Source organism: Pongo pygmaeus, chromosome 11 (genome assembly GCF_028885625.2).
Source record: "Pongo pygmaeus isolate AG05252 chromosome 11, NHGRI_mPonPyg2-v2.0_pri, whole genome shotgun sequence".
In the NCBI taxonomy this organism is placed as follows: Eukaryota; Metazoa; Chordata; class Mammalia; order Primates; family Hominidae; genus Pongo; species Pongo pygmaeus.
The window spans coordinates 94338245-94355587 of NC_072384.2; the positions used below are offsets into that span (position 1 = coordinate 94338245).

A 17343-nucleotide genomic window follows, 5' to 3' on the forward strand; every position below is an offset into this window, starting at 1 on the left:
TAATAGAAACGAGGTTTCACCATGTTAGCCAAGATGGGCTTGATCTCCTGACCCCGTGATCCACCTGCCTCAGCCTCCCAAAGTGCTGGGATTACAGGAGTGAGCCACTGCGCCCAGCACAATAAATATTTTTAACTTATCACATCTACTTTAAAATAATATGAAACCACTTTTTGTATAAAAAACATAAATTCACATTTTCTTTTATATTTTTGATACTTTTTAGTAATGTATTTTACTTTTGCATATGCGTTAGCCCCAAATACTATATATATATACCTGTTATATACATATGTGTATATATATTTGTGTATATATATATTTGTGTGTGTATATATGTGTGTGTGTATATATACATATATATATACATATATAAAAAACAGTCCATTGTTTTTTGAAAGCATTAAAAGTGAAGAAACAGTTTTAATCTCTGCCAACATATTTATTAATTATGGCACTCTCCATTACTTTATGAAATCATAGTTTGCTTCTGGTATCATTTATCTTTAATTTGAAGAACTTCCTATGCCATTTATTATTGAAAATATCTGCTGGCAATGATTTTCTCATCTTTGGTTTTTCTTAAATATTTTAATTAAAATTTAGTTTTTCAAAGATATTTGTGATAAGTATATAATCCTTGGTTATTTTCTCATTTCTGTCCTTTAAAGATATTTCTCAACTCTCTTGTGGCTTGTTTTTCACATCTAGTTTGTTTTATTGCATACTAACATTGCATATTATGTTGATAGAGCATGTAGATTTTGTTGTCTGCCTTTCAGGAATTTGAAATTTGTTTTGGCAAAAAATTAAGTTACTTCCAGATAGATTGATTAGTTGAGGCTTGCTTTATTTTTTATTATGGTGGGTCTGATATATACCAATGCTGATTTATACTTAATTCTAAGATTGACCTTCCTGGACACTCAAATGATCACTCACTGGTTATCAAGATCTCTCTGGTTAAATGGAATTTGAGCATCTCTAGGCTCTGTGTGTGTTCCAAGAATTCTTCAATCTGTAGTTTCCTGGCAGTTGGTCTTTACTCATTCATATAATTTCGCCTAACACATGTACATATTAACATTTAGGAAAGAGTCAAGAGAGCATGTGTATAGATATCTGAAGAATTCTTTTTTATTGTTGTTTTTTGTGTAATTCACTTGTTTTCAGTACTCTGCCTCATAAATTTAAGCAGCCTTTTTCTCTGTCTTCCTAACCCAGAACAATCTCCATTGTGTTCCCACCCATTTTTCATGGTCCAACATTTTTCTCCTGACCAAAAATCAGAAGGATTACTAGAATTATCTAATTTGTTTTCCTTCTCTAAGAGACCACAGTTTCACACTGCTTATTGTTTCAATGCCTAAAAACAGTTGTGTATACGCTGTTCAAAGTTCTAGATTTTTAAGTCAGTATGCCAAGTTCTATGCCATAAACTCCTGCATACTCAGAAGCCATATAGTTTGTTTGCTTTTAAGCTTTTTTAGTGGCAGTGTTGCTATAGTAATGACTTATTAAATCCTAACAGAATGTGGAAGTCTAATCAATTTTATTATTCAGTTTAGTTTTGTTTAAGCTTCCTGTTTTAAAAAATGTCTTTAATACATAACACATGACTATAAATAAAGATGCTTAAAAACCACATTATGATTAAAACCACTAAAGCTGTTAGTGATTAATATACCAAGGGGATAAGTAAACTAATCAATAACCACCGATTTACTCTAATTAATTATTTAGATTATATAATTTATTTTTTTCTAAAAATAGAGATTGAAACAGAACCATAACCACATGCACCTACTTAGGCTCTTCTATGTGTGCACCTACTTAGGCTCTTCTATGTGCAGTTTGAGAAATCTGGACTAAGTGGCCTTCAAAGAGTTTATATATTTATATATATTCAATAATTAATATAAATAAAATGCATATAACTATATGTCATAAATATATATAAACAAAATTTGAGACATGTATGGTACTTTCAAGTTATTATTCTCCTGCCTGTAACAACTGTGCCTCAGACTTCTTTTTTATAAAAATAATTTAAGTAAAATTATTTGTTAGTAGAATAATGAAGTGTCAGTACAAGTCTTCAGCTTTGCTTTCAACAAGTTTGCATCTCATAAACTCATCCAAACTAAAAATGTGATAGCTTGCTTCATGAGCAACATTAGATCAATGATGTATAAAGTAAAAATATCAAGAAGATATTGAAAAGAGATATTCAGAAATAAAAACCTGAAGAAAATATTGCACAGGTAGTTCTTTTTAAACTAATTTCTCATACAGCGTGACTATATTTGTTGCTGAAATTGTGCTTGCTTATAGTCACACTCTTAGTAAATCTGTCATAAAGATTTACTCAAATAAATGTTACATAACATTGTGATTGCTAAATACAACTATTTAAAAATCTTCTGAGTACACTTTTAACATGAAATAAATTTTAGTGGTGAGTGCCATAGTGAAGCTCTAGAGGAAATGCAAAGTCTGTCTATACTTCTATAAGTAATCACCCTCCAAGGCTTATGTTCAATGTATCCCAACTTACAAAAATGACAAAACAAAGAGGTATAAGGGGAATTTCTTTGACCATTTCATAGATCATTTCTTTATGCTTCTTTTCTCTTCAAAGAATTATGTTTCAATAATTTGCAGCTATGGAAACAAAATATGTCCTTGGTACCTGTTAAGTACAGTGTGCCACAACTGTGCTCTTTGCTAGAAATACAGCAATTCATAATGCTGAGATGCTTCCAGTCTGGCAAAAAACAAAACAAAACAAAAACACGGTTTCACAGTTTCATTGTGTTCTTACTATTATTTGGCTGTTTATTGGCACCAATAGTGCTTTCACTTCCACATTCGCTCTATGTGTTTCATAGTGTTTTTCCCAAGTCCTATTTAGTGAAAATGCCCCTTCTTCCAAAATATTAATAACAATCTCAGCCATCAATTGGGAGAGCATTGAGTTTTTTCAGCAATAGAACATTAAGGTGTAAATGACTCATAGCCTAGATTTAAAGTATTAGTATCTGGAAGAATATTTTAATTTATTTTTAATACAAAAGAATAAATCACTAGAAAAAGAATATTCAAAGTTCAAACTGATCTGGAGAATTGTGGACAGGCATTATTTCACCCAGAGAATTTTAAACAGAAGAAGAAGATTTGGGGAAAAGGAAATATGTCAATTTATTCCTAAAAGAGACTGCTCATCAATTTGATAGCCATCACATTACAAATTAACTCCAAAGCCAATTTTTAATAAGTGATTTAATCTACTTTGGGAATTTGAAATTTGGGGCTTATCTTCATACATACATGTACACTTAGCGACTGGAGACAATTGGTATTATAAGTACCCTGTGGCACAACCTTCCAAAGAGGAGGATTAGCAAAAATTTATATTCAATGTACAAACATTTAATAGCAAATTGGCACTGAAGAGTCAAACAATGGGTGTTGGTAAACAAGAGGAACCTACTCTCTGAAATTAACTTAGAAAACATATATTAAGTATAAGAAATTATCTTCCCACATAGACAATATAGAACAAACATTTTATTAATCAATTTAACCATTGTTTTCTCATTTCCTCACTGTCTCGTTTGTTGTTTTTATGACAGTGATAGATGCTCATGTGGACGTCAAAAAATTATACCATTTTTCTTTCTACCACTGAATTTTCCATGTTGATGCAGTTCATCAATAGTAGAATCTCGTGATTTAAAGACAGATTTTTAAAATGTGATTTTCACTGCATATTATTTCTTCAAAGAACGGTTGTTTATCATGTATCATCATTTTTGTTTCTCCAGTTCTAAAAATAATTTTAACTCACATTTATGTCTGTGATTATAATGCTCATTTCTTGAACTTTTACATTACAGCCTTTCAGTTCTTGCATTTTTTACTTGCTCACTTTACTAGTGTATGTATTTATGTATTGATTTCAAGTAGGTGACCTGAATTATTTGAGTCCCTAAAGTATGTATGTATTTCTCTGACTTTCCTTAAAAAAAACATTATGGCTGAGTGTACATTCTTGACGCCTCTGTAATCTTTTCAAAAATAGCGTGAATGGTATTCTCCTGTCTTATGGCATTTAGTATTGTTTGAGTGAGTGTATAATAAATCTAACTTTTGTTCTACAGCTGGCAAACTTTTTTTTTTTTGCCAGCTGTAGAACAAATGTTAGATTTTATTTCCAGGAAAAGTTTATAATGCTTGTTGCCCACAGCATTTTTATTTGGCCTATTTTCTTTCTTCTTTGATTAGGAGGGATTTAGTCCCATCCATATTTTCACCAAAAACAGGTTGTGTGGTGGTCCTTGATCTTGTCCATCAAGTCCTTTTTCCCAAAGGGTAACTGAAGAAGATCACATACATTCCAACTTATTGAGTCTGGAGGTATTCATCCGATGAGCTCCTCTTCAACTGAGGTAGAACCTTTTATTTATTCCACTATTCTCACTGTTATAACTGATAAAGTGCAGTAACTTTCATTTTTCATCATGTAAAGCTGCCATGGACCTTGATGTCTATGTTTATTGCCTAGAATGTTTTATAAATGAAGTCAATAAATGACTTCCCCCATCCACATCAACTCACTAGCATTCTCCCAATTCTTATCTCATTTGTTCTATGATGGAGAATGAAAAAATAATGTATTGTGTGGGAAAGTGAGATGAGAGATAACTTAGTGTATTAATATTCTCTGCTGTATAAAGTTATTCCAAAACATAGGGGCTTAAATAATAAAAACTGTTTATTATCTCACACAATTCATATTGCTCTGAAATTTGGGAGGCAGTTAGTTGGTTAGTCCATGCTCAGGACTTCTCAAGATTTTATAGCCAAGGTATTAGCAAGTTATGCTGTCATTTTAAGGCTTAATGGGGCTGGAAGATTCAGCTCCAGGATTGTTCACTCACATGACTGGCAAGTCTGTACTTCCTGTGGGAAAGAGGCCATGGTCCCTTGACATATGGATTGTTCTATAGTTCCATAGACTGCTGGGATATCCAAATCGTAGTCTTGGTGTCCATAGGAGTGAGTGCTCCAAGAGGGAGCAAGATAAAAGTAGTAATAAAATGTCTTGAATGTTTTCAACTTGGAAGTCACACACTATAATGTTTACAATGTACTACTATAAGTTACATAGGTGAGGCCTATATTCAGTGAGGAGGAAACTGACTATACATGAATGTGACTATCCAGCTAAAGGAATCATTTGAGACTTTAAAAATATATATATAGATTTAGGAGGTGCAAGTGTAGTTTTGTTACATGAACACATTGTGTAGTGGTGAAGTCTGGGCTTTTAATATATCCATCACCTAAACAGTGAATATTGTACCCAATAGGTAATTATTCCACCCTCACCCCCACTTCCACCCTTCCACCTTTTGGAGTCTTCAGTGTCTGTTATGCCCTTCTGGTATGTTCATGTGTACCCATTGTTAAGCTCCCACTTCTAAGCAGGGATTTGACTTTCTGAGTTATTTCACTTAGAGAAATGGCCTCCAGCTCTATCCATGTTGCTGCAAAAGATGTGATTTAATTATCTTTTAGGGCTACATAGTATTCCATGGTGCATTTGTGTTCATGTTTCATATTTTTTCTAAGTCCAATCATCTGTTGATGAACACAGGTTGATTCCATGACTTTGCTATTGTGAATAGTACTGTGATAAATATTTGAGTGCAGGCATTTTTTTTTCATATGATTTCTTTCCCTTTGGGTAGATATTCAGTAATGGGATTGTTGGATCAAACACTAGTTGTCTTTTCAGTTATTCGAGAAATCTCTATATTGTTTTCCAAAGAGGTTGTATTAAGTTCCATCCCACCAACAGTGTATGAGGGTTCCTTTTTCTCAGCATTTTTGCCAACATTGAGTTTTTAATAATGAACATTTTGAGTGGTATGAGATGGCATCTTATTGTGGTTTAAATTTTCACGTCTCTGATGATTAGTAATGTGGAGAATTTTTTTCATGTTTCTTGGCCATTTATTTGTATTCTATTGAGAAATATTTGTTCATGTCCTTTATTCACTTTTTAATAAGGTTATTAGTGTTTTTCTTGTTTAGTTGTTTGAGTTCCTTGTAGATTCTGAATATTCGCTCTTGCTGGATGCACACAGTGAAAGAAAATGTTATCCTAATATTATCTGTGTAGTTTGCTGATTATTTCTTTTGCTGTGCAGAAACTTTTTAGTTTAATTAGGTCCTATTTGCATATTTTTTGTTTTCTTGAATTTGCTATCGAGGACTTAGTCATAAATATTTTGCCTAGGCCAACGTCCAGAAAAGTTTGTTTCATTTTTTTCTCTGGGATTTTTATAGTTTTAGATTTTACATTTAATTCTTCAGTACATCTTGAGTTAATTTTTACATATGGTAAGAAATATTGATCCAGTTGAAGGGGAACCTAGGTTCCCCACAAAAAGTCAAAACAGTAGAAATTTTACTCGCTAGTTTTACGTTTGGAGTGGGCCTTGCATTGTTAAGACTCAGAGCAAAGAGTGGCTAAAGATTAAAATACCTTTTGATGGACATTCTTAGCCTTTACTTTTAGCCTTGTATCTGTGGCAGTGCTTATGACTTCACTGTTTGTGGGCTTATTGAGTATTTGGGCCTGGTTTCTTAAATGGATTGTGTTTAGTAAATATTTGGTTTTGATTGTGATATTGCAAATTCTAGATGTCAATGTTATGAGTTTTCAAATTGATGTCTTTTTTTTTTTTTCGATTCAGTATATTTTATTTAGGCATGCCCAAAGATGCAAAAAGAGTAAGAATTTTAACTCTCAGTCAAGCAGTAAAGCACAGTAGTTAATAATGTGGAGCAAATTACTCTGTGCCTCAGTTTTACTATCTGAAAAGTGAGGCTGTTAACCTCATAGAGTTCTGAAATTCAAATGTGACTGTATTTAAAGCTCTTAGAACAGCATTCAGCACATAGTAAATACCTTATAATTGTGTTTTTTTATTATTATTATTATTATTATACTTTTAGGGTACATGTGCACAATGTGCAGGTTAGTTGCATATGTATACATGTGCCATGCTGGTGTACTGCACCCATTAACTCGTCATTTAGCATTAGGTATATCTCCTAATGCTATCCCTCCCCCCTCCCCCCCACCCCACAACAGTCCTCAGAGTGTGATGTTCCCCTTCCTGTGTCCATGTGTTCTCATTGTTCAATTCCCATCTATGAGTGAGAACATGTGGTGTTTGGTTTTTTGTTCTTGCGATAGTTTACTGAGAATGATGATTTCCAATTTCATCCACGTCCCTACAAAGGACATGAACTCATCATTTTTTATGGCTGCATAGTATTCCATGGTGTATATGTGCCACATTTTCTTAATCTAGTCTATCATTGTTGGACATTTGGGTTGGTTCCAAGTCTTTGCTATTGTGAATAGTGCCGCAATAAACATCCATGTGCTTGTGTCTTTATAGCAGCATGATTTATAGTCCTTTGGGTATATACCCAGTAATGGGATGGCTGGGTCAAATGGTATTTCTAGTTCTAGATCCCTGAGGAATCGCCACACTGACTTCCACAATGGTTGAACTAGTTACAGTCCCACCAACAGCATAAAAGTGTTCCTATTTCTCCACATCCTCTCCAGCACCTGTTGTTTCCTGACTTTTTAATGATTGCCATTCTAACTGGTGTGAGATGGTATCTCATTGTGGTTTTGATTTGCACTTCTCTGATGGCCAGTGATGATGAGCATTTTTTCATGTGTCTTTTGGCTGCATAAATGTCTTCTTTTGAGAAATGTGTGTTCATATCCTTTGCCCACTTTTTGATGGGGTTGTTTGATTGATGTCTTTATATGTAATCTCAGAGAAATTGACCCAGTGATTATTTGTCATATGCTTTTCTTTATTTTCCTAATAAAAGTAAGCTTAATTTTGCTAACTTGTGTTATTCAATTATATGTGGAAAAATTAATTAATATTAAGAATGTTAATGTTATTCAGACTGATGAAAGTGTTTCCAAACCTGACACACAGGGGAAAACTGATCACTGTGTATATTTACTTACAATATTATTTTTGTTTTAATTGTTTTATATGCATTATTTTCCATTAATTGTTTTTAAAAAATGTGCATTATAAAAGAACCTCTTCATAAAATAATGTAAATTCCAGTTGAATGGGCAAAATATATGTAATAAAAGAAAGACTATGCTAGTTGTCAAAGTATGGAAAGTTTGAGATGATACAATTATTAGATAAAACATTTTTAAACTATAGAGAAAATGTTTTTTGTAATTTGTTAATAAGTTGACTTTTTTTCATATTATATTTAAAAAGAGTAGATTTAAAAGGTGTACCACAGGTCATTTTCTTGCGTATTTTAAGTAAAGTAGAGGGACTATACTTATATTTTTACTTACTGACTTTGATGATATAATATTTGATAACAGAAATTTTTAGCACTCTCTAAATTATTGAACTATTTCATTTCCAGGATTGAAATGCTGTTTTTCTTCCCTGGTACAATGTTAAAGCTTTAAACTCTTGTCGATGATGTGATGTTTCATCTGCAATGATCTACACTAGAAAAATAAAAATGTAGTTACTGACAAAAAAGCAGGTAAGAAAAATGATTTTTTACTGATTTATGGATGTCCTACTTTCATATATAATCTTGCTTGAATCCATGCAATTTTCTGGAAGAGTATTGAAAAAATACTAATTTTGTTCAGATATTTGACTATAAACCCACTTTCTTTTTTTTATCCCCTAAAGAAACATTAACTGAACTACTACATATCTTTAGTAAATGATATGAGCAGCATTAAGAAAAATCAAGAGGAAAATGTAAATAATTAAACTTACTAACAAAAGTACTAGCAGCTATTAGTTTGGTGCAAAAGTAAATGGTTTTTGCTATTACTTTTAATGGCAAAAAGCACAATTAATTACTTTAGCACCAACTGCATACATTGTTATTTTGATTAGAGTGTGATCCGCTTTATATGATTCATTTGCTACAATTCAACTCCAGAAAATATGCACATTTGATATTTTTTAAAGTCTAACTATATTCCTCAGAAAGCTTTGAATCTATCTATATATTCATTTATATATTCATTCAAACATATTCGTACTTTCTTCTCATTCTGTTTTTCTACCCTAATGAAATTAACTTATATTTTTAAACAGAAAATAATTATTTCATAATATAAGATCACATAGTTGTTTTAAATAAGAAGTATTGTATTGTAAATCCAACTTGTAAACTCAATCATTTTGGAAATATGGTGGTACCTCCAAATGGACAATTATTTAAAGACACTTCAATAGTTTTTAATAGATTTCACTCATTAATCTTTCTCTAAATATGAAGCTATACTGTTACTTGAGAAAGACTGCCAACCAAGCTGGTGGCTGAATAATTCATAGATTATAAAACTGTGTCTCTTTGTTTTAATATATAGTGTTAAGTCTTCTTCTCAAGATATTCATTTTTAAAAGGTATTTACAAACCAAGTTACTCAAATACATATCTTACATTTCTATGTATAGCAGATATCTTGCTATGTGTTAATGATAATCACCAATATAATGCCAAGTTTTCATAAAATATATAAAGTTTTCAAGAATATTGGTGCATTTATAAAATCATCAAAAGTTTTAACTTTGAAACCTACTCCTCTGGCTTAAGGACTCCAGGTTTTAGATGCTAATTTCCACTGGTCCTGTACTATTTGTACAGATTTTGGGCATCATAAAGAATATATGGAAAGAGAAAGAAGTATTGGCTCATATGCAACTTATACAATGTTAATAATATAATCTTTCGTATCGCATTTGTTCTCTAAGAAATTTTGATATATAAGGATTAAGGTATAAAAGCATAAGGCGACTACTGGTAATACATAATGCTGAAGAAATGCTAAAAAAAAAAAATGATCGAACACATGCATTTTGTTATCACCTTCCCAGTTCCGGTAGGTTGCATTTCAGCAGGGATGGTGGGGAAAAGAAGTCATATAAATTACCAATTAGTTTTTCAGGAAATTCTAGTGGCAGGTTGGCAAGGAATTTTTTTATTTATTAGAGACAGAAAGCTTGAATTGCCCCTGGGTCAAATGGATATTGCCAAAGGAAATCAAACTTAAGTTGTTGAAGGTGCACGTCAAAAAAGGCTGCCTGCGGAGACAAGGGCAGCCTTGGAGAAAAAGGCTGAAGGTGTATTACCTTGGATATGATTGATAAGAGGCTCACCAGTGGGAGCCCAGTTTGAATTGAACATAACAATGATTCTTATAGCTGAAAATTCCCAAAAAGTCTTGGCATTTTTTTGACATGTCACCAACTATCAAAGAACTAGATCACAGACTGAGTCCAAAGGCAATGGTAAGGAAAAAACAAAACGAAAAAGAGAAAAAAAATTATCCCTATGCCTAAAAGTGCCAACTCTTTCAGAGAATTTGCATTTTGTACAATAAATAGTAATCACAAAACCAAAGAAGTATTCTACTTTTAAGACTGAATAATAGATACCCTATTTTTTTTCAACAAGGAGTTCTTCCTGATATCTTTTTAATCAGACTGTCAATTTCTCCAGGAAGTTTTTCTACTCTTTATTACCATAGGCTCTGATAATGAGCCATACCAACTTGTTAACAATAAAGAAAACACATTGGAAATGAGTGTATTTAGATTATATCACCAATTTTCATGTTTTAATTTCTTTTGTTAAAAGAAAAACTTCAGCCAAATTAAAGTTAAAGGAGTTTAATTGAGCAATAAATGATGCATGAATCGGACATCCCCCAGAATCACAGCAGATTCAGAGACTCTAGGGGTACGTCATGGTCAGAACAAATTTATTCATGGTCAGAACAAATTTATAGCCAAAAAAAGTAAAGTGATGCACAGAAATTGGAAATGAGGTACAGGAATGGCTGGATTGGTTACAGGTTGGCATTTGCCTTATTGGAACACAGTTTAAACACTCAGCAGGGTATGACTGGTTGAAATGTGGCTGCCGGGATTGGCCAAGACTCAGCTATTGTTACAGGTGCTACTCCTAAGTTAGGTTTTCAATTTTGTCTACCTATTAAGTTAGGTTGCGTTCACCCACAAGGACTCAAATATAGAAGTATGAGATCCTTCTCAGGCCATATGTAGTTCACTTTAGCAATTCCCCTCTTTTGGTCATTTTCTCAATTTTGAGAGATTATCATTGATGTTACCATCAACACCATAAGTGTACTTATTTGGTCTTTAAGCTCACTGGAAAATAGTAGAACAGTGAGTTTTGTAAAGGTAGGAGCAAGGACTTGAATAGAGGGTACCTCCTTATGTTAGAACATCCTGTTTACAGGAGAAAAAACCTGATCTGTTCTAGACACAGTTAGCATGACCAACTTCACTTTAGTTTGGTTTGGTCTGTTGGGGTCTAGTGCATGAGCTTAGTCTAAAACAATGGCTTCTCATAATTTTGTTTTTAAAATTCCCCCTTTTTGGTCAGACTCTCACTTGGGTGAAAGTGTGACCACAACTTAGGGCCTTAGCATCATTTTCAGTTACCATCATTTTGAGTTTCCTGTCTCAGCACCTCATTCATAGGTTACAGTGTCCTCATGGTTGTGCACTTCTTTCAACTCTTGTCATTCCAGTTAGACCGTCTGCCATTCTAGAGGTGGCTGAATGCAAACATTTAGAACCTTTGAGAAAATACACTGTACCAGGGAAACTATTATTACTATCAGGAGGATAATACCAAGAGTTTGGAATATGCTTCTTATTCAGACTCCCCATAAACCAAACCACCTAAAATTGAAAAGAGTAAAGAATGAGTTAGATAGGGAGTCTACTTGCTTAACTAGGTGATCTTTTTGTTAATATCCTACAGCTGAATCTCTATAAGCTTCATTTAATGTAGTTCTTCATAGGCCACAATTCAATTATTTAGCATAACTTTCACAAGATACTTTGAAGTCTGTTGTGTGACCATAGCCTTTACAGTAGAATCTGCTATAGAGCCTATCATGAGGGATACATTTCTGCTTATTGCCTCTTTTACTCCAAACCATGGAAAAATGATGCCCTTCTAGAAGAATGAAGGCCTCCTGTCAATCAATATTCTCTTTAACCCTTGATGTGGGTAAGAATAGTAACTCAATGTTCTGTTTCTGACTGAATATGAAGAAAAGTATTTACCATTAAAGTTTCTCACCTGCATTGGGCCTTCATCTTTTATCTATGTATAAGGCTGGCTACAAAATCCTTCACAGATAAAAGTGTACCACATAAGTGCACTAAACAGACTCCTTTCTTATTTCTATTATTCATAGAGGCATAAACAAGAAAAAAAGTTCAAAGATAAGAGTCTCATGATAGTAGAGAAGTCTTGATCCGTGATCTTGGGAAAAGCTGTTCACATCAAGGATGCAATCTTCTTCTGGGGAGAGACTTTCCTGTTTAACTGGACCTTAAGGGTTCCAATGGGTGTACAGTTCCATGAGTGTGGAGGGACCCTTCTCAGTTGTGAGATTATGAACCCAAAGTTTTATTACAGTAGGGATGGCAAAGCAATCTTTCGCTGATGTTTTCAGATGATCCAATCTTCAGGTTCTAGATTGTGAAGGGGTTGACTGTCCTCAGTGAACCATAAAAAACTCATTTGCTTTACCTGGTGAAAATACACTGAAGCATAAGAATTTACTGTTATAACATCAGCCCTCTTACATGGGAGAGCTTTTATAGAATCAGAAAACATGCACAGAAAATGACCATTGAATGAAACCCCCTTATAAAATATTTAAATGGCTCATCAGGTAACTAAATGTACTTGAAGCTTTGATTATTTTCTTAGGAATACAGACTTGACAAACCAAACAATGGTTATAAACTATTTTAGCAAATTATAAGTTACCACACCAATATATTTAATTTAGATTATTTTATCTTTTCTGTGATGAGTCACAGAATACAGGACTTTTAATAATAAAAGTTTTAAGGGCTCAGGAAAGACAAGGCAGCTGTCCCGATTTTCCATGAGTCAATGCTTAATATTGGACCTATGTCCCCTTGAATAGCAGTTATTTTTACAATTTAGGTGCAAATAATTGATAATTGATGGGTTATCATAGGTAATATGACTTAGACCTTGGAGTTCATTCAAATTGCATATCTAACAATTTCAGTATTGTCAGATGTAGCATGCAAGTTTGGCAAAGTATTTACTTGGTATTTAAATAATTGTCATTCTACTTGTGTTAGCAGTTTTATAAACCAGTCAGTCTTTTTATTAAAGTTTCAGGAATTCTTACCCAGTCCAATTCTTGGGGAATTGGAGAATTCATGGGAAATTCTTACACATGATATGATTTTATATTTATTGGAAACCTGTATTCAAGAGTGCTTTTCAGGGTCCTTTCCCTCCTTTAATGAACCTCCTAAAAGATACTATATTCTAGGATTTTATGTGCTTATGAAGTTTTCAGGAAGTGCATCAGCATTAAGCAATTAACTGTGGAAATGACTTTAAATAGTTAAAGACACAATAGACAAGGAAATTTGATTATATCTGTGGTCTACAAAAACTTAACCATAATTATGATAGATAACAAATATTCAGACATACTGGAATTTTAGAAATCCCATACAATTTTGGAATATATTGATGACATATGCTAAAATATAAATGGAAGAAGGTTAAACATTAGCTCTTATTTTGACACTGCTTCCCACGCAACCTAACATATCAAATAGCCCTGTTTACCTCTTCTGGGTCCTTCAGGGGCCCTCTGTAGCACCCCAAAGTTAGAGGTCAGGAAAGATAATTTTGATGCTGCAACTTGACTTTGGGAAGCCTATCAGATATGCTAAAGGTCTAAAACATTTGATATTATGAAATAGAATTCCAGGTCACCATAAATCATTTATTTTGCCAAAATAATGACTCAAAAATTTTTTAAAAGGCGAAAACCTTTACTCATTGAGAGAGGGAAGACTTAGCTTTCCAAATAATCTGTCTCTTGTCTTTCCCTTCTTTTTTCAGTAATTTATTCAAAAGGCAAAGAAAAATTTATCATTACGCTTTAATATTACATGGAAATCTTGTTCAAGAGAGAGCCAAATGTTACCCTTGCATTAGTCTACTATTAATGTCTGCTTCACTTTTTAATAAAACCTTATAGACAAATCTATCCAATCTTAATCAGTTTTACCATAAGGTGAAATTCTCATAAACATATAACCCTTTATAATTTGTGTGAAAGAGCAGATTGGTGCTCTAAGAAAAACCTGCTGTGTTTTTATTCCAATGTTCAATTTAGAGAAAAACTTAATAACACCTCTTTAACTTTAGCTAATGTTCACACAGAATTTCTTTTTACAAGATTATTTTTTCATAAGCCTTCTACAACTTTTTCAAATATTTAGCTTTATCAAATTTAAAACAATTCTTTAGCCTTGTAATCTAGGCAAAAGCATCCACATTTTCATGCCTTCTTATAATTTTTTACCAAAAACACATTTCACTTTCCTTACACACCTTGCATGTAAAACTCTTTTTTTAGTAATCTGACAAGCTACGATGTTAACTCTTAGCGACTTTTACTTCTGGTGAAAAACTTGGTAAGTAGGAAATTTTAATTATGTACTAGGTGTGAAGCCTAGGACACAGACAGAAGTGCAGATAAGGTCTGACTCTTTCCAGCCTTTCCAGAGTAGTTAAGAGGAGTGTCTAACTTCACCACTTGTCACATGCCTTACCTAGCTGTAAAGCAGGCAAGTCGTACAACATTTTTTGCATAAATTCTCTTTCACAAATTCTTTCATGACTTACGCAGACCATCTCAGACATGCTTGGACTTTCTGACTTGTCCTAACTATCCCTCTTTTTAAAAAACTAGTCATTTTACTTCAGGACAAGAATTTACCACACAAGAAAGATCTTTTCTTATATAAAATCTCTTTTGTTTATAACCTTATTTGTATGGCTAGGGAAGATGGCTAATTCCACATTTCCCAGGCCTTATCTAGAGTCTAGTGCTCCAAAATATGTAAATTGAACAATTTTCAAAAGTCAAAGAAGCAGTTTATAACCTTAAGTTGTTCAGCAAATCTAATATGTGACCTGCATAATCTAGACCAAATGTTTACATTTTTGAAGATATTTTTATTTAACAAATCATCTTTAAAACTGTCTTTAGTTCCCAAAGATTACTAAAGTCACATAAACTAAAAGGCATTAGTTTTTACTTGTTTTTCAAAATACTTGATCTAACCACTTATTTTTCTTTAAGTCAATTAATTAGAGCTCTTTTGTATAAACATCACACACACAACACATATATAACTACACAGACAGAAGAAGATCCAGTAATTGTAGGATTTTTCATTTGCCAGTTTTTAAGTTTTTTCATTGGATTATTAACTTTAAGGTGGAGTCCTTTTAAATCTCTTATTACCTCACTTTAGCCATGCCAAACTGCCAATATATCTGGCTTTTGAACTTTATCAAAAGTAACCTCCTAGGTTCTTAGACAAAGGTAAATTCAAGACAGTTCATGAAGACGAAGAGAAGTAACAAATGGTAAAATTCGTCATGCAGATATCAAGCCAGAAAAGATTCATTTCCTTTGCCAGGAATTGAACCCTGGCTGCCATTGTGATGGTGGAGACAAAGAGAAAGTACTGCCATGTGGTTAAAAGGTCAAGCTCCCTAGAACATAACTGAACAGTTTGCTGGGCCATCTTGATCAGTGGGCTTATAGGTGTCCTAAGCTCTCATTCTATGCTAAAGTACCCCTCTTTATGACAGACAGATACAGAAGATGAATTCATAGTACAAAGTAAACCAGATTCACTACAGCTTAAGATTAGCCTCAGAATTCTTTTTTACATTGATTAAAACTTTATAGAGGAGATAAAGAGTGATTTTTAGCATTCATTAAACCACTTGGCAGAGAGAGAGAGTGAGGTCAGCAGTCTAACTGGTAAGAAATTCTTACTTTTTTGCTGGCATATCATGTCCTGCATTCCCCTTTCCCGAGCAGCCCTAGTGACCCTGCTTGCTACACTTTAGTTCCAGGAGCCAAGCTGCATCACAAAGAAAAATCAAGAAACCACAGGCAAAATCTTCTCAATTTTGCAAAATGCTTCCCAAGGGGTTGTATGGGGCAACCAAATTAGCATTTTCCATTCTGGTCAGTGCAAAATATGAGTGACAAACATAGACATTAATTAGCCACTCTGCTTAGCACCCAATATCAAACTAGCAAGGCTCAAACTTGCCCCTAGATGGGCCCCATCATATCTAAATCATTTTAGAAGCTTCTGCATATTAATAGGCATCCCTAGGTGAGACTAATTTGCAAGCTCTCGTTTTTAAATATACTTCAGTGTGTTGTTCATTTGGCACGTTCCAATGTAAGTTTTCTTTAGTAAGATTTCACCATTTCTGTAAGACTTTGCTGCTTCCTGGGCCTAATGTATAAGCTGGAAGAAACCCAGTTTTTCAGAAATTAATTATCCATTTTTACCTAATTTATTGGCTTTGCTTTCAGGTTCCCTTGACTAATTCACCCAATGATTTTCTTCCTATTTAAGCATGCAAGAAAAATGAAACAAAGGGGTAGAATGCAAAAATCCCTATGAATTTTCAAAAGCCAAATCTTACAACCCTGCAATATTACCACTTACTACCAGTTTCTTTCTGACCCAGTCAGATGTAAGAGGCCTCTAACTGGATCCAAGCCAGTTAATTACAAGATCAAATTTGATCCTGGACTCAGTCCAGCTTCTGTCACAATTTCCAAACCCAATTTGGAACAGAAATCTGCTCAAATAAACTTGGAGAGCTCAAAACACAAATCCATGGAGCTCTGAAATTCGAGAGAAGACTTACAACAATTCCCAACTGCTCTGAGAGTTCAAAGGACAAGTGGGTCCAGCAGGTCCCTTGCTTGTTCACTCTGCTCGTGGGAGTTGTTAGCAGCTGTACTTCAGACCCCATTTCTAACACATCTGTTTTTTAAAAAAAACTTTCAGGCAAATTAAATTTAAAGGAGTTTAATTGTACAATTTGTGAATCAGGCAGCCCCCAGAATCACAACAGTTTGAGAGAGACTCCAGGGGTGCTTTGTGGTAAGAACAAATTTATAGACAAAAAAAGTAAAGTGACATAAAAATCAGAAGTAAGTTACAGGAATAGCTGAATTGGTTATTATAAGGATGGGCAGAAATTCTAGGCAGAAAAATTCAAGTACCCAACAAAACCCCATCCTCAAGCTGAAAAACCTAAAACTGTAGCTCAAAGTGAGAACTTTTATCCCTATGGCCT

The 17343-nt window shown here is 33.5% G+C and overlaps 1 long non-coding RNA gene across 1 annotated transcript in view; it reads left to right on the forward strand.

The window, feature by feature from the left end:
* LOC129031712 (uncharacterized) overlaps positions 1 to 17343 on the forward strand; it is an 86967-nt gene that overhangs the window by 32835 nt on the left and 36789 nt on the right. Inside the window, exons 3-4 of the long non-coding RNA XR_008501100.1 lie at positions 4326 to 4451; positions 8506 to 8631. This is a non-coding gene — a long non-coding RNA (uncharacterized LOC129031712). The remainder of the gene's footprint in view (positions 1 to 4325; positions 4452 to 8505; positions 8632 to 17343) is intronic.